Here is a 22,658-nt window from a genome sequence, read left to right on the forward strand (position 1 = left end):
GAAGGAATTCCAAAAGAGGAAGAAGACAATAACATATAATACAGTGAAAGTGACAGAAGCAGTGATTATATTGTCATCTAGCCAGTAAGCAGAGATTTGTACATTTTATTTAAAACCAGTCTCAAATAGCATTAAAAACAATACTGAGAAAGTGAAACGAAGAAATTTGGTCTGTGTTGATATTAGTAACTGTTGTAGAAATAAACTTTCTGTATAAAGGGTGTAGTAGTTGTTAAAATATCAGGCATAGCAAACTCTGAAGATTGGTGGGCACTTTGTCACCGAACATTGGACAAGTCAGTAACCCTCTCACCACAATAGTTTGGCCCAAACTCATTGTTATCAATGGTCATTGTGGACCAGTTTACAAGGAATTGGGGTGAACAGGTCAGAGCTCCATGTGACACAATCATTGATGTGTATTCCGTTATTGTACAATTTCTTGTTCAACTCACAAAACTAAATTCAAATTGCATAACATCAGTCAAAACAGCCTGTATGTATGTATATTCCAAACTCATTGTTGACAACTGAATTCTAGGATTGAAATTCATCTGTCAACCAGCCGCAAGACAGCGTATTGTACACTTTGTTTTGAATATGTAAGGCAAATACTTTGGAAATCAACACTTTCTTGAAAGAGAATAAATTGTACATAATTTTATTGAACAAGTATTGCAACTATTTCCTCTGATAGGAATAGGGGCTGAAACAACGGAATGTATTTGGTAATGTATGTATAAGAGACAGCATTGTTGTATGTGTGCACCAGTCTTCAGATACAGGCCTCGTAGCGATACAATGTAGATTGTAGCTGTTTTTACTGAGAAAAACAATTTCTGTTTTGTGTGTGGAGAGTATGCCCCATCCTTACTTGACAGTTCTCCAGGCCAACAAATTACTAATATTGGAGACCAGACTAGAATTGGAATCTCCAAATAATGCAATCTTGCATGTTTATATGTAGTACCAGCCTTTTCATCTGCATGCATACATTGATAGCATTCAATACTAATAGCTGTCAAAAGTCTGCCATGCTAGTATTTTCTAAAAAATAGGAATTTTAAAACTTTGGTCTCTATTTCTCAGGTTGTTAAACCTCTGTGCCACAAGAAATGGTTTAACCCTGTTGTTTCCTGCAAGTGTGTGTAGACAGGTGAATTGACATTTGCAGGGGTGATAGCATGACAAGCTTTGATTGTTGTGTAAGCTTAGAATCCTTGCAAAAAATCAATTTTGCATAACAAAGGATGATAAAATGTAGTGTCATTATTCAAAATGTATGTCACCACGATTTTTTCAAGTAACTGTGATTTTATAAACTGATCTAAAAACTACCTATGACTGTGGCTTTCCACTTGAAAAAAAATTGATACAGTGCTACACTATGAAAGTACAGTATTAGGATGGTAACCCCCTGGTCATTTGCAACCCAAATATTTTCTATGCACCAGCTGGTGTCCTGTTGGTAAATTTTCCAGGGGTTAACCAACCTAGCATCCAAGGGATTCGAGAAGGCATCTCGATCAGTGACATTTTCCAGCCAAGCATACTCTCCACATAGCCAACTTGGATTCCAGGTTCTCGAATAGTCCTTTCCCCTACCAAACTGTGGTATATCTCCGATCATTGTTGTCATTTGGATAAACCAATTATGCAGATAGGGGTGGGTGGGGTGGGCATGGAATGGATCAGTACAGATTCAACTGCAACAGGTTAAACATTGATATGCATGTCTTATTTTATAGAGTGCACTTTTCTGAATCATGACAATTTTCTGGAAAGTGAGACTTGACCCCTTCACACCGCACAGCTGTGGTTCAGTCCAGTTGTATCTAATAGTGTGGTCGGACCACTTTAAAGAACGACAGGGGTGACAGGGTCAAGCAAAATCCAAAGTGTATACAAAACTAATATAAAAACTTTCTGTGGTTAAAAAAAATTACAAAATCCTGAAACGTCTACGGATGTGTGGTAGACTTACAAACAGTTAATGCGAAAATTTGAAAAAAGATATTCTCGAAGATTAAATGTTAAATTTTACTGTTGTTAAGTAAAGTTCACAAGAAAATTGTCAATTTCTCTTCATGAGGTGCACATTTCTTTTCCTTGAAAGTAGTCATTTGACCTTTTTGCCTCTTCATTTATTTTATCAGTGAAACATGAAATAAACCACTGGACCCTGATCCTTTTGTAATGAACTCCTTGAATACTGTGAGTTTGTTTTTCTGTTTCTAGGATTCTTGTGCTGAGTGTAGTGTTTGCGATATCTTTTCAATGATTTCAGATTTGATGCACAAACTTTCCTCAAGGAAGCAGCTCATAGTTACATAATCAAGAATAAAATTAAGGTTCATTATGTAAATTTTAGGATAAGAGACTGAAAGGAAATTGACAAACGCACAGATAAGTATAACAGGGGCCTCTACATACTTGATTGCTTTCATATTTCAGACCACCGTCCTCCACCCACGGTGTTCAGACACAGTGTAATATGCACACTTTCATGATGTGAATGATGAGGACTGTTATTTCGACCGATTGATATTTTTTCCAGACAGTGTAATTTTTAAGTTGGATCAGATCAGGCTAAAAATCTTAAGGAAATCGTCTGTGGCCTCTGTAGAAACCAAACAAGATCATACTGACGTACGTGTACATCTCGATGTGTACTGGTTAAGGTTTTAGGTAGAAAGTGCCTTCGATAGAGAAAGATTTCAACTTTTGCACAAAAATTTCTCGATCATTCTCTGAATCAATAAAAATCAGGGGTCACTGTGCAAAGTTTGGTACAAGAGAATCATTACGTAACATTTATGATGAAATTCAAAACGGACGCCTGACACCTTGTAATTTTGGAAATTGGGGAAAATGAAATTTTCTATTCTCACAAAACTATAGACCAGACTATCTAAACTTTACTCCAAAAGCTTTAAAATCGGCCCCAACAAGCAGTGGACTAGAAAATATTCTCCCTGTCCCTTAGGTGCATTACTGTTTTGAACTGTTGTTGAACCTTTATGAAAGAACTAAGCTAATTAATCCTTTGAGCACCAACGTCAATTTTTCTTCCTTCACAAAATACACCCCGTGTCAATTTTTCTCAGATTTTTGCCAAAGTTTTGGTAAAAACCTGTAGCAAATGAAATATGGTATCGATTTGGTCTAAAATTATCAAAAATTTTCAGAAAAATCATAAAAATTCATAAGAATTGGAAAATTGTGACAGTAACATTTTGGTGGGAAAAATTATAGCGGTCAGAGGTAAACGTGACAGTAGTTTTACAGTATTCTTCAAATGCGATGCACTGCTCACCTACAACCATGTCTGCAGTGTTATCACCACTGGACAAAATGCAAGTACATTTATATAATTAAACTCTGAAGGAATTTATCCTCAACCTTACTGCTTATTTAGACAATTTACACAGCATACTACATTGATGACATTGAACCAAATTTGATGATAGTATCATATTTGATCGATGGAGTCTATTTGAGACAAATTGATGATTCAGGGGCTCAAAGCTAAGACTGGTGCAAATTTTGTTCTAGAAGGGTCTAACGTACTGCATTGACTTTATATTCATCTCTAAAGGACGTCAGTCTACAATAAACAATACACATTATACAATGGCAAGGTGAGACCTCAAAGCATTAAATTCAGTCTGACAGTAAAATCTATTCCAGTAAAATAAAAAAATAAACAAAAGATTACATAGAAATATTACTCTTTTCAATCCAGTTTGTAAAATAAAACAAAAAAATATGTTTTTGATCCATAAAGACCTTCCCTGAAAGATAATTTTTCACACCTCAATATTATAGTGCCTTCTACTTCATAAATATATACTCTAAAAATGTTGTTTTGCGTGAAACACATTTAGATATAAAGAAATAAGATTAGAAACAGATTTCCTAAATTATCATACAAATGGTGGGCGACGGTTGCGGATAGCCACTTGAAGTTTAAAGTATTTGGCTACAGTAAAGTCAAGTCTTTGTTTTGTATTCACTTGATATACCAAAAGGTAGGTGGTTACTCTGTTAAGATGAAACATAAAAACTTCAACACAAAATCAACCTACATTTATTTACCAATTTTTTTCATATGACATGTCATTTATGTAGCAGTATATGCTGCTGGTGGATATTGTTTTACATCACATAGATCAATGGTTGTGACATCATTGCTTGAAGGAGGGATTTTGTCAAAATGTAAGAGTAAAGACTTGGTTTTGCAACAGAACATCACCAACATGAAAAATTACACGCAAGAAGTTTTCGTTTTTTCCCGAAATACTCTGAAAACCTTTGTAGGTGCAAACGCAGAACAAAACTTTACATCATTTGGCCTTATATATATTCTGATAGAAATAATAATAGCTCATACGGAAGTGATAAAAAATCATGTTTCTCACGACATATTCACACATCCTTCAGATAACTATCACATACTCGGAAGACACCTACACATCAAAACAAGATGATTAGCACATTTAAATGAGATGCAAATTTTAACACAAACTGTATACTGACGGATACTTGAAAGAAATTAACGTCTTGGTGCACATAACCAACAATTTTGACAAAATAAATCCGATATTGACAGATGAAAGTTTATGTAAATGATAAAGGCTTTGACATGGACTATGATATTTCTAACAAAATTTGATACAAGGAAAGACTTTTAATGTGTCTACTGCAATAGAAGTATTTCATTTTCGGTTTCTCCAAATGTTTGTTATTCTGCACATTTTGTATTTTCTTCCTCTTCAGTCAGGACAGTTTAAAATAATATGTGTAGCACAACACATCACTCATAGACAGATGTATGTTTTTCAGTTAAATTTGCACTTTTTCTTTCTGAATTAGCTGCACCAACTCATTATTTGTTGTTACAACATGTACATTGTTGTACTGGCCACCTACATTGCTGTGAAGACTAGATATAACCTATGCATTTGATTGCTCCACTTTTGCATAGACCAGATACAATCACTCGGTTCATACATACAGGGTGTAGCGAAAATGCACAGGTTTCTTCTTACTATTGGTTATTTTATACATTTGACTATGCTACAATGTTGCATGTTATGACTTCACTCACAGGCCATGGCTCCATCGATGGACTGTGATATGTATGCTGTTGCATTCAAGGAAAGTTTGGTAAGTTTCACTCTTGGAAATCGGGTTCAGGTCAAGGTTAAATGCCAACCAGTGGTTTGTCTGATGGTGTTCACATATTTGACCAAGACAATGATGTCCTTGAAGTTAACTGTTTTAATAGGTGACAGCATAGACCCTCAAAGTTCTACAGTGACAGCTAACAAATAAATATTTGCTCTGAGCCTTCTGTAACATTAACAAGGCTCACTGATGTTGATAAGTTACCACTGGAATGGCATGATACCTTGTATTTTTTTGACAAAAGTTATCGTGTTGGCTATTTACCGTGCATGTGAAAGTAAACATGTTTTTTCACAGTAATGTTGCATGAGAACACACAATAATAAGTTATAAGAACAGCGCCCTCTATGCTGATAAGTACAAAAGTTCAGCGAGTGCAGTGAGTTCTTATGCAAAAGAGAAGAAATCCTTCCTTGGAAGAAAATGAGTCCACTTGAATAGTTTACTAAAAGTTGCTAAATGATGCTCATATATTAGAGTTGGCCATTGCATTGATTGGTTAGACAGATGTAATTAAATCCTTTGCTTTGCATCACTGGGCATATTTTTTAGAGGTTTTCATAAAAAAATATTAATGACCTTTTATAACACATTACACATAGCTTTTCTGCCTGTAATGTTTTCCACCAAAGAGCAACAGGAAATCGATCACAAATTGTATCCAGGGACACAAGAATTTGAATGCCATGTTACGCATCATGTTTAGAAGTTATGAATTATTTACATATATACAGGTACTGGCCCTTTAATACACAATAATGCTATAAAAACTGTTAATTAATTTCACATTTTTTGTTTTGTTTGTCAACTGTACGCTATTGTTCTATTCCCCAAAGTATGTTCAAACACCAACTATTGAGCTTGCATCGTTTATAAAATGCAGTTATTGTTCATATTGAATTCCAGACCAGAATTCACTTGTCAACAATAACAATGCAGTCTACACATGTACAGGCTGAGTTGACAAGCTGAATACTGTGTATCTCAACATACTTTGGAGAGTTGAACAAGAAAACTGAAGTCAAAACAATTGTCCAAAGCTGTGACCACCGGCCCTTTAAAGTTACAAGTCTTAGAGTAAATGCGAAGGACATGATATTTCATTCCGAACTGTGAAGTAAGATATAGCAACATTGCTTCCTTCTTTAAGAAGACAAGAAAGATGACATCATATGACATTCTACATAGCACCACTAATATTTGTTGTAGATATTAAAAGATCATAATCATCAGCACTTCACTGAGAGATTGAAGAGGTCCGATACAAGCAAGTTGTTTCCATGGGCTCTTGGAAGTATGTTGCATATGGAGGATATAAGAAGTTAATGGCTTGCCGGCTTCCCAAGGTGTCGGAATGACCTGAAAAAGAGGGTAGATGGTGTTGATCTATACAGTTCCTGTCATTGATATATTAACGTTATTAGCCTTCCTTTGACTTTGGGCCTTTCTGAGGATGTGCAGTTTTTCCCTTACTGTTTTGGAACTTGACAGATGGAACATCACTAGTAAGCATATTTAATGTACATGACATATATTGTACATAATGTGTTACATGTATTGTGTAATCTGTCTTTTTTTGAAGATTTTTGAATTTTGTTACCGTACTCCAAAATAACCAATTACTTTTATTGTTTGGAAATTCATCAAATTGAAAAAAAAGCGTTTGATACCATGAGCCATAAAATGCAATCTCCAATGACAGAGTGATGGAAGAATTTAAAAAAAAAATAACAAGATCTTCCAAAATTGTATGATGGTACAAATTTTATCAAAATTTGAAAAATGTGAAGAGACAGGTCAGACCAATTGTACTGACAGTTGAAGGCATGTTGATATTAATACCTACCATTTAGATTGTCAACACAACATCTTTTTGTATATACCATGCACAATTATTGTTTACATCTGAATTCTAGAACTAATCCACATTTGAAACTTGCTGCAGTCTTGTATGCAAATCTGACTACTATTTGATTAAAATTATTGAAGTTATCCTTATTACGTGTTGTTACTACTCCATGGACCCCCAAAAAACTTCAAAACAATGAGAAAAGTGTTTCATAGAAACATTTTTTGATCACAGACAGACCTTCCACCAAGGATTTTCAAACCTGCATATTGGTTGTACACAAATGTTTTTTTTATTTGCATAAAATGTATCAAAAAGCACGTACAACTTCATGTATGTACCTATAAATTTTTACCTATAAATTCTCTGTAGATGGTATTCATTTCAGATCTTTACTTTTTTCTGTCTACTACTTTCGACAATGTTTTTACTTCTTGAACTCTATCATCACCTCTCTCTAGTCAAATTTGCCAAATCTTGGGCTTTCAATGGTTATCACCATCAGATCATTTATGTCATCTTCACTCAGACAACTACGTTTTGATGTTTTAATCCTGTTTTGGGTGGTACTGAATCCACGATCACATGGACAGATATTACTGGAATTTTTATGACCAATTTTGTCGCGATGGAAACATGGAAAGCGCTGCTCAATGACTGGCTACCCTCGATGGATTCTTGCTTGACATCTTTTCTACTTCCACTAATCTTTCGGCAGTGCAAAGAAACTGTCGATGGTCTTACCTTGGCATACTTTGGAAGTACTGACTGAACCGTAAACAGCAATTGAAAAAACTACCGGACCATATGCTCTGATCAAGGGGAAGTGTACTGTACGCATCGGGCTCAATTAGGCAAAAGAATTTTTTTGAATTAACGACGTAATCTATTGAACAACGTTGAAGGAAACAATTGACACAACGTAATTGACACAATGTAGGACAAAAATGTTGCAAAATCATGAACATTTTTAATATCAGAAAATGTTTCATTTTCAGTCCTGGATAAACTACGCATTGGAGTGAAACCTTGTTTCCTTGTATTGGATTACACAGACGTCATTTTACTTTGCGTACTTCAGAGTAATTATGCTTGAAATACACAGGATTTTGCATTAACGGAAGCTCTGCACAGATGATAAACATATCATGAAAATACCATGAACGTTGCTGATTTAATAGATATTGTATTTGTTAGCATTCCTAACGAATTCAAAGGCAATCCAGTCAAAAGAATTTACAGAAATTGTGATGAAGTAGAAATTTACAATAACTTTGGCAAAGATGAGAATAGCTGATATCATACAACATACATGCAGGTAATTATATATCACACCAGTATATTGATTGTGCAAATGCGGCGATCCGATTGGTCAAGACGTAAAAAGAACTGACAGATATGTTGGTGAAAAACACAGTTGGCACATGTACCAATGAGCTCTCAGGAAGAGCAAAATTCCATTTTAACATTCCATGCCAGAATTTCAATATACTGTATGATATAATAGCAATAAAGCATGCCCAGCAATAGTATACTCGATTTTGAACAGTTCACTTCATATACCAGTTATAATACACTCACTATCGTTCGAGATCATACATATATATGTTGTGAACTATACCGTCGCTGGGTGTGCTTTATTGTTTAATTACAGCATTGTTGTGAAGAGACCTTCGCCCTAAGACCCACGTTAGTATTCTATGGGGATCGCGTGATGAAGTAGGTCACCTGGAACTCCCTAGCCAAGCGTACAAAATCAAAACAGAATTTCATTCACTACAATACTTATGTCTGTTGGTGAGTCATGTGACATCATGAACAGTATTTGCAATATCTTGTTGAGGGGCCTAATCTGCTATCAGCTCAGTACCTGTCTCAGGTTGGTTTACTGACACACCTATGCACAATGGCTGCTGCTTCTGAACGCAAAGTTTTGGAAGAAATCGGTGAAGATTTCCTGTGTTGTACCATCTGTCTGGAGCAGTTCAAGTCTCCTAAAATTCTACCATGTCTGCATACATTCTGTGAGCAGTGTTTAGTCACACTGGTTGAGAAGACTGGATCTCTAAACTGTCCAGAATGTCGACAGCAATATCAGCTTCCTGTTGGAGGAGTGCCAGCGATAAAAGGCAACTTCTTTATGAGCAATCTGATTGAGATATTCAAGCAACGACTGGAGTCTATGCAGGGGACCGAGATCAAATGGGAGGCTGCCGACAGAATACAGCTACTCACAGGTGTGTGGAGTGCAAACTCCATTTTTGTAACAACTGTAAAAGGGCACATGAAAATGTTCCAATGACACGGACACATCAACTAATGACTATTGGAGAATTTAAAACAACAATGTCAACCAGTCCTGTAACTCTTCAAGCAGTGGAATATTGCAATGTCCACACCGAGAACAAAATTGAATTCTATTGTGAAACCTGTCAGGTACCTGTCTGTTCAAACTGCACCATAGTCAGACACCGCATACCAGAACACGTACACAGAGACTTGAAAGATGCAGCAGATGAGTATCTTATAGAATTGAAAGCCATGGTTGACAAACTGAAAGTGAAAGAACAGGAAGCTGAAAAGAACAAAACCCTGGCCAAGCAGATACACACTGATCTTACAGAGCAGTGCAGCAGAGAAGAAAGGAAGGTGAGAATGAAAGCAGAAGAAATCATCAAGAAAATAAAGAGAGAAGAGCAGAGACTGATAGATGAACTGAAAAACAATTACAAAATAAAAATTAAAAGAGCAGCTGCTGATATTGATGAGATGGAATTAAAACATGGTAACATTAAGAGTGCAGGCAATTACATAGAGACACTGATGCATCATGGGAATGCTGCTCAACTTCTCTCCACAAAGGGTGATGTTGGCACTCGTATCAAGCAACTGATTACCATGGAAACTACAGAGAAAGCTGAACATGACGACTTTATATTCACACCATATGATAAATTCTCGAGCATGGAATCTGGGAATTCTTGAATCTCAATTGACCTTCAAATTTCAAAGAGTACAATTGAAAACATTCCAAAACAACTCTGGAAAGGTGACTCTGCAGACCTACTGATCACAACCAGAGATTCCACAGGAAAACAGGTCATCACAAAACAGCAAGTGAAAGCCAAGGTAAGAAAACCTGATGCATCATGGGAAGACATCAATGTAGCTGATAACAGAGATGGTACACACAGAATTACAGTGGCTGGACAATTGGATGGAAAATATCAAGTTACCATGACAATAGGAGATCAACCAATACCAGGCTGTCCTGTCATCATACCTGTCATCAAAGGATTGGTGAAGACCATTGGCAGTCAAGGAAGTGCTATGAGACAGTACAACAATCCCTGGAGTGTGGCCATAAACAAAGACAGAGACATTGTCACTGCAGATACAGACAATGATAGGTTGCAGATAACCACCAGAGAGGGAACATTTAAGAAAATTTTGGAATTCAAACAGTTTAAGAAACCTTTCACACCATGTGATATAGCTATATCAAGTGATAATACACACTATAGTTTAGATGGCAACAATAAGCAAGTAGTTGTCAGTGATGAGAACGGACATGTCATCAGATGCTTTGGACAAAATGAGTTGAAAAATCCATATGGTATTGGGATTAGTCCTGTAGATGGTCATGTCTATGTGACAGACTGGGATGGGCATTGTGTCAGAGTTTATACAAAATATGGCAAATACCTTAGGTCATTTGGGTCAGAAGGTAGAGGTCGAGGGAAGTTCAGTAACCCCTGGGGTGTAGTCATAGCAACTACTGGAATGGTATTTGTAACAGACTACAATAACCAGCGTATCCAGGTATTCAATGCACATGACCAGTATTTGTATTCCTTTGATTGTCAGAGTGGGGATGGTGAGATGAGATACCCAAGGGGAATAGCAATTGAAAATGATAAATATGTCTATGTTACAACAGATAGAAGTATACCTAAGTTTGGAGAGTAGTGGTAAGTTTGTTCGTTTTATTGATAGTGTTAGTGATGGGCTGAGCTTCCCCACTGGCATAGCACTGACAGATGATGTACCTTGCAGAGTGGTTGTAGCTGATAGGGACAACCACTGCATCAAAGTGTTTGTACAGTGATAACATCACAATAAATTGTACCAGACTGTGTTTTGTTGATTGATATTGGTCAAATCCAAAGACAAAGATCCAGTGACATTTTGATGTATTATCTTTTCAAGGCATGTGGTTGAAGCATGTATGATTAGTGCTCATGATTTCTTCTTCAGTTGCCCACAATCATTTGTTGAGGAAAGACAAAAAAAATAAATTTCCTTACAATAGCATCTTTTTCTTTTGGTAAAAAACTTCACAATGTAAACAGGCAAAACAAAGGTTTGTTCATGTTTGAATATACTCATTGTGATTCATTTGCTAATTTTTTAAACTATTGAAATTTACCACCACATTCATTCTTAAGATGATATGTGATGAGCTTTGTACTACATAAGAATAAGAAATATATATATATATATATATATATATATATATATATATATATATATATATATGTCCATATCATCATTACCAAAAAAAAGTTACACAGAAGTTACTATATATGTGAGAAAATAACACTTCAATTTAATTCAAATGAATACATTTGACATAATTAAACAAAACGAAGCATGTTCCATACTTTCGTGATCTCACATGTGAAACACAGAGACTCGCACACTTGTCGCAAAATTGTGTTGCTACATTTCATCAGTCGCTCTTGTTCTTCAGTGTCGCATGCGTTACAGCCCCCAGACATCTATGGGCGTCACAGACCTGTTATTGCTCAATCTCGCGTGGCTTAAAATGCCACTTGTCCATATATACCGGTATATATATATATATATATATATATATATATATATATATCCTTTTTTGTATGTTAGACATTTCTTTCCAATCCAGACTGCAATTTGATGCTCGTCTAGTCGAATCCACTTCTTTCCTGCATCACTTAATACATTTTCTAAGTCTTCTAAACAAGCAATGTCATTTTCAAAGTTTTATACACAAGCAATGTCTATGTTGAAGGTTTCAACATTTATTCAATTTCTGTGTACGCTAAATCAAACTAATTTCACTGTTATCTTGCAATTTACAAGTATACTGAGATCTGTACATTTCATTACTCTTGTTAGATATATACCTGAAGAAGCTCTAGCTATAGATTGAAATGTCGTAAGCGAGAAATTCATCTAAGTCTGGATGAAATAATCAGAGTGTCAGCGTGCTTCTTTTCAACGAGTATTTTTCATTTATTTATCTGTTGAACAATCCACTGGGGATCTCCTGAATGCGTGTACGTAGCGTCCAACCAATTTATTGAAAATTGAAAATTGAAATCACCTTCAAAATGCAATTTTCATTTGAATGAAATAACAACCAATTTTTAATATTCGTTTTTCTGACAAAATTTTTATTTTACCGATTTTTTGGTACGGTTTTCGCGGCCAATCAATTCTCAAAAATATTAAAATGCATTTTAGCACAAAAAGCGTTATTTTAATGATTGAAATAGAATTTTATTTTCCATATTCATCTTAATTGAAAGTACCAATTGACAGACCAATTTTAATAAAGCTTCTATTATTTGGTTATTAATGAAACAACTCTGTTTCGCCTGGTTCATAATCCGAAATGCAATTATCAGTGAAAACAAAATGAAATTTAATCAATTAATTCTATTTTATTTCTTAAATTTCAAAATCACGTGTTCTGGATTATTTTTAAGGAAAGTTGCTTGTTTCATATTATAATTTGTATCCTAAAATGATGTTTTCATTTTCAACAAAACAAAAAAATCATTACCAGTATCAAAATATTACCTAATCTTAAATAAAAATATAGTACTATTTTCAAGATTCGTAAAATTTATTACGGGACATTGTACGTATTTGATGAAAAACGAAATGAAGAGAAAGGAAACTCTTTGAAATAAAATCATGTCTTACGATTTAAGAGGAATTGCAATTTTACTTTGGTGCATGCGAAAATTAGAAATTGAATATTGAAAATTGTAAGTTTCACCTTTTTCATTTTTTTTAAAATGGTCGAAAGACGACTCATTTGAATGCTGTTCCCGGCCCTCTACCGACCAGTGGGTGAGCAGCATCAATGCGTACGAGACTTCCAGTTTCCGAAACGCATACTTGTTCACGCGCTCACTGCATGTGCTGCGGAAGACTGGCCACCGAAGACGATATACAGGAAATTGAGGGCAACTCTAAACATTGGCCCTAGGAGTATGGCGAGAGTGTCCGGCTTGGCTACGCCGCCTCCAACGGCGTAGCCAAAGCCGGACACTCTCGCCATACTCGTAGGACTACTCCACACATCGGCATGCAACATTGATAAAATTTGTCCGCATTTCAAGCTACGTGTCCGATGTCGCGCGCGTGCAGCTATATTTAGTAACAAACCTGTAACCGTGAACAGCACTATTTAATTCATTGATTCATTTTCATGAACAAATCAACATTCGGGTTTCAACGCCGCCTTCTAGATGCATGAACTGGGGACCAGCGAATGACCAGCGTGCATATGCAGAAAGGGACTCAAGAGAAATTATAGGGAGGGAGGCCAGTATTTTTCAAATCACACTGCACGTAAATTTGTAACATTAAAAATTGATCAAGCAAAATTCGTACATTGATTTTGTAGACCATATGTTAAGGTTGCTATATTGCAAATATCTAGGTCGTATGGTGTCTATCGAACTGCGACTGGTATGGGCGTAAGCCTATTGACAGGTATCAATAAAAACGTTGCAAACAGGTTTATTTTGTGGACAAGTCCACCATCCGGCCAACTTGTATCAATCAAAATGTTACCAAAACGCTGTATTTCGCACGCGTGCAAGTAAACCACAGTCCCACCACAACACATAGGCTGCGGGCAGGCCTAACATGAACGCAATAGGCATACTCGTGTCAGGCCAGATCAACATTGATTTTCGAAACACGATACAGTCTTGGCCAGTCTTGGTGTCCTAATCACGGGCAAAAGACGACTCTCACTTTATACCTCCATGCGTAAACAAATGTACTTCCAGTTAACCACTGTGACGCTTACCAGAGACTCTGCATGTAGAGCTGTCGAAATTGGTCAAACTCTAAAGACTTTATTCCATCTAATCAATTTCAATCCCCGACTTATGTGAGTTTGGCGCAACAAAGGTAGTGTTGAGATGGGTATTTGTGGTGCTGCCTGCCTATACTACGGGCATGTATAAACTAACGCAATTCCTAGATTCCGTATACTTTTTAATTAGGCCCTCCCTCCGTACAATTTCTCACGAGTCCCTGGCACGCGGCACGTGAATTAGACCCTAGCCATGTAATCTGGGTTCCCGGTAAACCGGTTTGTTGATTGAGTGATTCGTCTTAACGGTGTTTCGGAACCAAAAATGGGGTTCCTTCATCAGTCGCTCTCTTGTTTTGTATCCCCTCCGCTTGGTTGTGTGATGAAGTCGTCTTCGTCCTCGAGGAGGATGAGAAGCCAGATTCGTTATTGAGAGAGTTCAGAGAGTTAGCCACTCTATTGACTGACTATAGTGAGCGATCCGGTGTGTGGTGTCATATTATATTTAACATGACCCAGCATCGACCGGAGTTTCTAGACGCTTATAAGGATTTTTGTTTAAGGGCATATTTTGAGCGTTGCTAGTGCTCGTTATGTTAACAGTATATGTTGTACTAATCATTGGTCATTGTTCGGCGTGTGGCGTCGCTTAATTTCAAGTATTTCACAAAATCTGCGCACTGATCTCTCGCTTAATCCTGACAGATTATGATCACAGGAAACAAGTCTTTCAAAGTACATGCTATCTCCCGGTGTGTTTTACCTACAAAAACAACCATTTGCCGCATAAACTCTTCAGAGACTATTTAGGAAGACAACTCCATTTTAATTTACCGCAGTTCTTGCGTTGACGGAAGCCGAAAATCTCGCACGCATCGCTGCTCGCCCACTGACCGGTAGAGGGCCAGGAACAGCAAAGAAATTGAAATAACATGTAAGTCGTTTTCGACCATTTTCAAAAAAATGAAAATGGTTGAAACTTACCATTTTCAATTTTCAATTTTCGCAAGTAACAAAATGAACAGCGAATTCATTTTAAATTAGTTGTACATGATTTAGTATTAACGAGTTTCGATTCTCATCATTTTTGTTCTCCTTCAAATGTCAAAATTATCCTATATTTTATATTTTACAAAAATCGGAAGAAATACCATTTTTGTTATGTTAAGATAGAATAAAGTTGAAGACTTGAAGTTATTTTTATGCTTTGTTGAGAATGGCAACATCATTTTCAAAAAATGAATTAAAATCAAAATATGAAACAAGGAACGTTCAATAAAAGTAAACCCGAACTTGTGTCTTCAAATTTTATGAATGGAACACAATTAATTGATTAAAGCTTAATTTGTGTTTACTGAAAATTGCTTTTCGGATTCAAAATATAAAGAAGGCGAAACAGAATTATGTTTCACTAATAATGAAATAGCAGAAGCTTTATTTAAAACGGGCCGTCAATCGTTTTTTTTTTAACGAAGATAAAAATGAAAAATAGTTTTCTATTTGAAACATTTCAAATGTTGCTTTCTATGCCAAATGGCTGTTTAATATTTTTGAGAATTGATTGGCCGCGAAAACCGTACCAAAAATCGGTAAAATAAAAATTTTGTCTGCAAAAACGAATATTAAAAATTGGTTGTTATTTCATTCAAATGAAAATTGCATTTTGAAGGTGATTTCAATTTTCAATTTTTAATAAATTGGTTGGACGCTACGTACATGCATTCTCTGCCTGCAATACTGTTTATCCTGAGGTATATCAATCATAGTAGGTGGATAGATGTCAAATACAGTGAACCAATTGTGTCAAATCTGTAAAGCTCTTGGATGAATCTGCTTGTAGATGCATTTCAGAAAGTCATATACAGAATGTGCAGCACCTTCGAAGGTATTAAATGGGTAATGGGAGATTGTGATTTTTCACAGCAACTTAAGAAGCCTGAAGTAAATGCTTTTGTCTAGCTGAATGGCTGTTTTGAAACAATTTGATTATGTCAAAATATCAGTAGAACATTTAGCTGGTCGGTTACATGCTAAGCTTCCAAGACGTGGCACACTGCCAGTCCTACCTAAAGAAATGCTAAGAGGGCAGTATTCAGAGATGCCATAATATTTTATGTACAGAACACAGATGTGCATATGACAAGATGGTAGAATTCAGAGTGAAAATTTGACCAAGCTATGTCCCGGTAGGAAAAGACAGCTTGTGGTATGTGACGTTTTCCCCTCTTTCATTTGCAGAAATAAAAGCAGAAATTAAACTACTAAGTGCAAGATGACAATACTGTGGTTTGGATAATGTATGTTGTCAAGAGTGTACCGGTATGTTTTCTGTGTGACTTTAAAACATTTTGTAATCATGTAAGAAGAAGAATATCCATTTCAATCCTCAAAAGGACCTGGGATCAGATTTCTCACTGAAGGTGGGAGATATGTTTTAAGTTGCAAGCTTGCAGCTCTTGTGATACAAAATATCCAAAATGAGTCTGAGAAATCTTATCCCAGGTCCTTGGGAGTGAGATTGTATTTATCCCTCACCTGGAATGAGTATTCTCCTACTGAAGGCACTTCCCAGCATGGATCCGGATATACTGACATGGTCTTCAGACAATGCATCTATCGTATCTGTCTCTGTCTGTCACAGTCAAATCATATCGTATCATATTGTAATTTGGATGAAATCTTGGAAATCAAATCGTATTTCTAAAAATGTCAGGATAAAGTAATCTAAATGTCAAGATATATCATACAAATCAAGCATATATCAAATTGCCATGAATATTAGCTGGGGTGGATCATGGTCCAACAAACCATAATTGTACCAGTATGTAAATTTTCAAACCATGAAAACCGTGATTATGTATAGTGGTAGTGAGAAAGGTCCAGTGAAATTGTGTTGTAAAAGAATGCTATTTTATTGTGACAGTTATGAGAGAGAGAGAGAGACCACAAACTGGAAGTAGATAAAGTGAGAAAAGAAAGACGGGGGCTGAACAGACCGTACACAAAAAAGAGAGGAAGATGATACGGAGAAAGCTGGGAGAGGTAAGAGAGAAGGGGTTAATTAAGGGACACAGACAGAGACACAGAGAAGGGGCCGAGGCAAGTTTAAGGTAGAGAGCACACCAGTATTGCTCACCTTGTTTACTTGATGTCCACGGCAGACCATGAGAACACAAAACACCATTGCAATGGTACAACTGAATCCACCCACAGCAAAGATGACAACCTCTGTGTACAGGATATCAACAATGGTGTCTGTGATCACATGACAACTGGCCGTACCAAAAAAAGTCACCTGTTCACTTTCTGTTGGGGAAATATGAAAAATATCAAACACAGTGTTGTTATATGTGTTATTGCCCCAGGGGTATGTGCCATGTTTATTGACGTTTTCCTTTCACAATCAATTTTTCTGCTTCTTCATCACATCTCCTGAAAAGTATATTGGATGTTTGTGATGATATGTCAATTATCCACTGATTGACTGATGCTGAAAACTCTGCAAATTAAATCCAGGTAGGATGCACATTTGGATTTAATTTGCAACATGTAGTTGCCATACAAACAGCACCCTCATCACTTTACAACAGAACTAACAACTCCCATGGCAAATCAGCTTTTCAAACAATAAACTGTCATGTGCTATTGATGAACAAATATTAGTTTATCATATTAACTTTACATTATTTTAATTAGGCTTGAATAAGATATCAAAATTATTATGTTAGGTACATGAAACTCCATAGATTACAAACTTAGATGATAATCAATGAAGAAAATGTTTGTCGATTGCATTGTGTACTATACAGATAAAATGAAAGCGGGGAACAGAGTAACGTTACAACAAAAAACTTTCTTTTTTTATGCATAAATAACCAGTACTATTGTTCTACTCCACAATAAAAGGAGGCACTTTGTTCAAGAGATCCAGTACACTAAAAGAGATCATAGCTTGATGGCACAAACAAACACATACCGTATGCACAAACACATACGAAAATATACATACTTCTATTTGCAACCATGGTTTCAATTGCACTGTGGTCCATTTGAATTCCTGGTTTTACCCATTATTTGTACTTCCCTTAATTAAGTATAAAGATGGGAATTCGAAATCATACTCACCTCCGACATCAATAATGTGAGATGTTGAGTTGACTATTGATGGCAGATTGTCAATGACAGAACACTGACATTGCTCTGTGGTTGGATGGGTGACACAGTGTGTGAAACTCTCCATGAATGGGATAACTTGTAGAGTGACAAGAACTGTTGTACACAGACACAGAAACACACTGAATGTTGTCAACATCACTGCTACACGGACCCTCCAACGAGGGGACCATGCAGTAATGTAGGCCGGACTTGCTTTCTGGCGGGCACATGAGAGGTACATTATTCAAACAAAAAAGTCTAGTAACTGGAATTTGTGTACCTAATCGTTTGAAATACGCCAAAGGAAATTGTTTGAATATACAGCTAAGTTGACTAATTGATGGATGTCATGCTTTTTTAAAAATTTTTCATTACATGTAGGCCTAAAGCAGAAAATGTTGCAAGTTAACAATTTAACCAAAATAAAAATTTAAAACTCTACAAAGAATTAATTTTTCATTTTGTAAAGAACACAAGGGTTTCTAAGCTGTCTTTGATTATATCAATTCTGTACAATAGTGCCATGTGTGACAGCAAAAAAAGTCTGAAGTCAGTACCAATCTTGACCCATATTTCACATATCTCTACAAGCTTGGTACAAATTCCACCAAAATGATGGTGAAAATCCCCTTAGTTTGTACCAAACTAGAGCAAACTTAGTGCATATTTCACATGTTCAATTAAAGTGTTCAGCAAATTTGTAACATATATGTACTAATATGTAGCAAGTTTTGATCTTTTGTACCACTGGTTACACTGTTGCATACTACATACAATTTTTCTAATTGCTACACTGGATATATCTTGATACAATGTTGCTAATTGCCTATGGCAGTGTTGATTTGACAACTACACTCACATGTCAGTCCTTCCATCATAGACTGTGCTACACTGTTGCATTCAAGGGTTATACTTTCCTACAGCAAGCTTGTTTAACTCTTGGATACCAGGTTAAGGCCAAGGTTGAATACAGACCAGTGGTTTGTCTGGAAATGGCATCACATACTTGGCCAAGACAATGATGTCCTTGAAGTCAGAACTGTTTTAATAGGTGACAGCCTGGACCCTCAATGGTCTACAGTGACAGCTAACAAATAAATATTTGCTCTCAGCCTTCTGTAAACATGAACAAGGCTCACTGATGTTGACAAGTTAACAGTGGAATGGCATTACCTTGTATTATTTGACAAAAAGTTATTGTTTATTGCCTTTTCCAACTTTGCTATACTGTGAATACAGCATGGTTATTTTCATGTCTTGACAAATCAGATCACACTGTTTGCGACATTAATATTATCCCAGTACCATATACTTTAATATATCTACATGATGTCAAATCAGATAATGTATAAAACATATTCATGCATTTTTGAAACATGTAAAATGATATGTGATGAAGTTTGTACATACGTTGCAATGTGACAGAGAGTTGTATACATAAAGTTACTTTTCTACTGCTTCCACAAATTTAAAAGTCTTTGTTCACTCCTGGAATCACTTTCTGGTTCACTGAGACGTGTGACATTTGGTGTACTTATACAGAGCTTAATATCTCTCACCATGTATTAATTAATGGCACTTACTATTAAGCACCCACAATTGGTCATGCATCTACCAATGTTTACCACCAGGAGTGCATGTGCAGGCCTAAACAGGAATCTGATATTTTTTTGGGGGCCATGTCGGCTTCCCCACCCACAGGCTACAAAAACAGGTCAAATACCCAAGGTGGGGGGAAAATAGTTTGAATGTAGATAATTGAGGACTTGATAGAGTCAAGAGTCTAGACATGGTGGAATTCCCCTATCCCAGGATACGGTTTGTGATAAATATTCTCTGTCACCACTCACTCCCCACTTTGGTGGAAAACACTGATAGGTGCATCACTTTCAAAACTTTTCCATTATTCTGGTATGCTCTCATCAAACAGTCACTTCCAATCACATATCATCAAAATTAACTTCATAAATGATACTTTCGCTAATTTTGTTTTGTTTGTCAATACTATCGGTATGTTCTTGTTTTACTCCCAAAAATATGTTCAAACAACAACTTTTTAGTTTGTCAACACAGTGTCCATATGTGTACTATGCACTGTTTTTGTTTACATTTCAATACTAGTCCAGGTCAGAATTCACTTGTCAACATGTTTAGAGGAGTGGAACAAGAAACAGTAATGGACATTAAAAACAAAAATAGTGAAAACAAATCTACAGCCACTGGCCCTTTAAAAAGTTGTCTTACAGTAAATGTAAAGGACATTTCATTCCGAACTGTGAAATAAAAGATGGCAACATTACTTCCTTCTTTAAGAAGACAAGGAAGGTGACATCATGACATTCTACACAGCACCACTTTATATGTTTGTTGTGGATATTAAAAGATCAAAATCATCAGCATGTCACTGAAAGATTGAACAGGTCACACAAGCAAGAAACATGGTACAAAATAAAATGTGATAAACTTGGCATTCTAAAGCATTTGTACTCGCTGGTTAATTTACTTGTTTGCGCCACCACCATATGGGTTTATGAAGTCTGTATATAAGCAACACATGTCCTTTTGTATTTCAAAGCACAACCATTGATATAGAAGTAGATCAAACGATCCATGTGAATGTTTTCAATGTGATACGCAAGCAAATTTAAATGTCCACTCATATCACCAAGTTTTGTTGAAGAGATGCATTGTTTGTAAACCTGAAAACTGAACGTGGGCAGATGTAGCACACATAGCCCTTTACCCTGTAACCCCTATTTCAATATGTAGAGGTCTGACTTTGCCATACAAAACAATACAATTGGACAAAACCACTGAGGTGCAATTCAGCTATGGCTGTCCCTGTACAGATATCTGATCTATGTGTCACAGGGATGTCATTTACACATCTTCCACTTGCACTGGATAAAGTTCTTTCTTCTGAAGTTTGTGTGACTGAATTTGTTGATTCGTTGTCTGAATCAATTGCTGTCACAGGAACTTCCTCTGTTGTACCTGACTGTGAGGGCGCTCTATGTCCAGCTCTATCACCCTCGGAAGTGTCTGTATTAACATTTTGAGTTCTCCTCTGTGTCCCTGACAAGTACTGCACACTGTCTAGTAAAGGCACGGCACTGCAGGTTACCTGCGAGTTGTGGGTTCTGCGAGTTCTATCGTGGTGCTCACGTGATTGTGCGACCAACTGCTGTCCAGCAGCAGTGGCAGTCTCCGCCGGTGAATACGGAGGTGGCTGATCAGCGTATGCAGGAACAAAATCATTTGCATAGCTGTATGGAGGTGGAATTGAAGGCACGTCTCGTAAATTTACAAACATTTCGCTACTTCCTGGTAATGTATACACTGATATGAAGTTACCGTCGTATGTCGGAATATAGCTTTCCATCATGGGACCAGAGTGATTAAGCCTCTGGCGTCGGTCGGCAATTCCTCTCTGTCTCTGACCTCTGGTGGCAGCATCATGCAATCCAGCACCTCTCCTTGATTCAGCCATCCTGGCATGACTCACTCTGCCGGTTCCATCCAGAAATTGACCATAATCAGGAAGGCTGGCATGTTGCTGGGGGTGGCCGATATTTTGCCTGGCCATGTTTTGTCCTCCAGTTGTTTCACTGGAGTGTGCATCACGTCTGTGTGTGTTTCTCGCCCCTGAAAGATTCCTTTCGCTACTCACACCACTCCTTTCATTATCAACACTGTCACTTTCTTCAAGCACCCTCACTCTGTTTGGAAGGTCAGCTTCCAATTATACTTTCACCTGCCTGAACCATTCTCTGTTCATCGCGACACTGCATTAACCGTGATACGCCCGTTAATGCCACCTGTGAGCTATCAACCTCTGACGACCTTTCAACTTGTGCTTACCCTTACGAAAGATCAAAATTTGCCACAAGTTTGCATTCCTTATTTGTTACAAACTTGATACAAATTCTGACATCCAAACAAGCACCAATCTTGCTAGTCAGTTATATACACTTTGATTCAAAAATAGGCTAAGTTTGCAGCAAGTATGTGTGGAGAGTGTGATGAACATTGCACCAAGTTTGTACAGAGAATGTAGAGGTCATTTTGTTTTTGTTTGTATTGAGTGTGCACCAAGCTTGGAGATGTGGGGGGGGGGGGGTTCAATATCGTGGGCATGGTATCTGTTGCCTTAGCAACAGCAGACATATACTGTTGCCCTGGTTACATTTCAGGGGATTTAGATGATTGTAATTCCTGACAGCGTCTTTTTCAAAGTAATGCTCACACAACATGTGGTACATGACATCATCGTGCTGCTACTCCCCATTGTATTGTATACAAATGATAATTTCTAAACTGGCTTATAAATGTACACTCTTTAGATATGTTTACCTTGTGAGC

General features: G+C 36.8%; 1 protein-coding gene across 1 annotated transcript in view; it reads left to right on the forward strand.

Annotated features, from left to right (window-relative positions):
- The first annotated feature begins 8,892 nt into the window (after positions 1-8,892).
- The window catches only part of LOC139123598 (tripartite motif-containing protein 2-like), a 104,456-nt gene continuing 90,690 nt past the window's right edge, over positions 8,893-22,658 (forward strand). Inside the window, exon 1 of the mRNA XM_070689766.1 lies at positions 8,893-8,918. The gene's annotated coding sequence lies outside the window, so the exon portion shown is untranslated. The remainder of the gene's footprint in view (positions 8,919-22,658) is intronic.

This window comes from Ptychodera flava, assembly GCF_041260155.1.
Source record: "Ptychodera flava strain L36383 chromosome 23 unlocalized genomic scaffold, AS_Pfla_20210202 Scaffold_23__1_contigs__length_28996876_pilon, whole genome shotgun sequence".
Taxonomy (NCBI): Eukaryota; Metazoa; Hemichordata; class Enteropneusta; family Ptychoderidae; genus Ptychodera; species Ptychodera flava.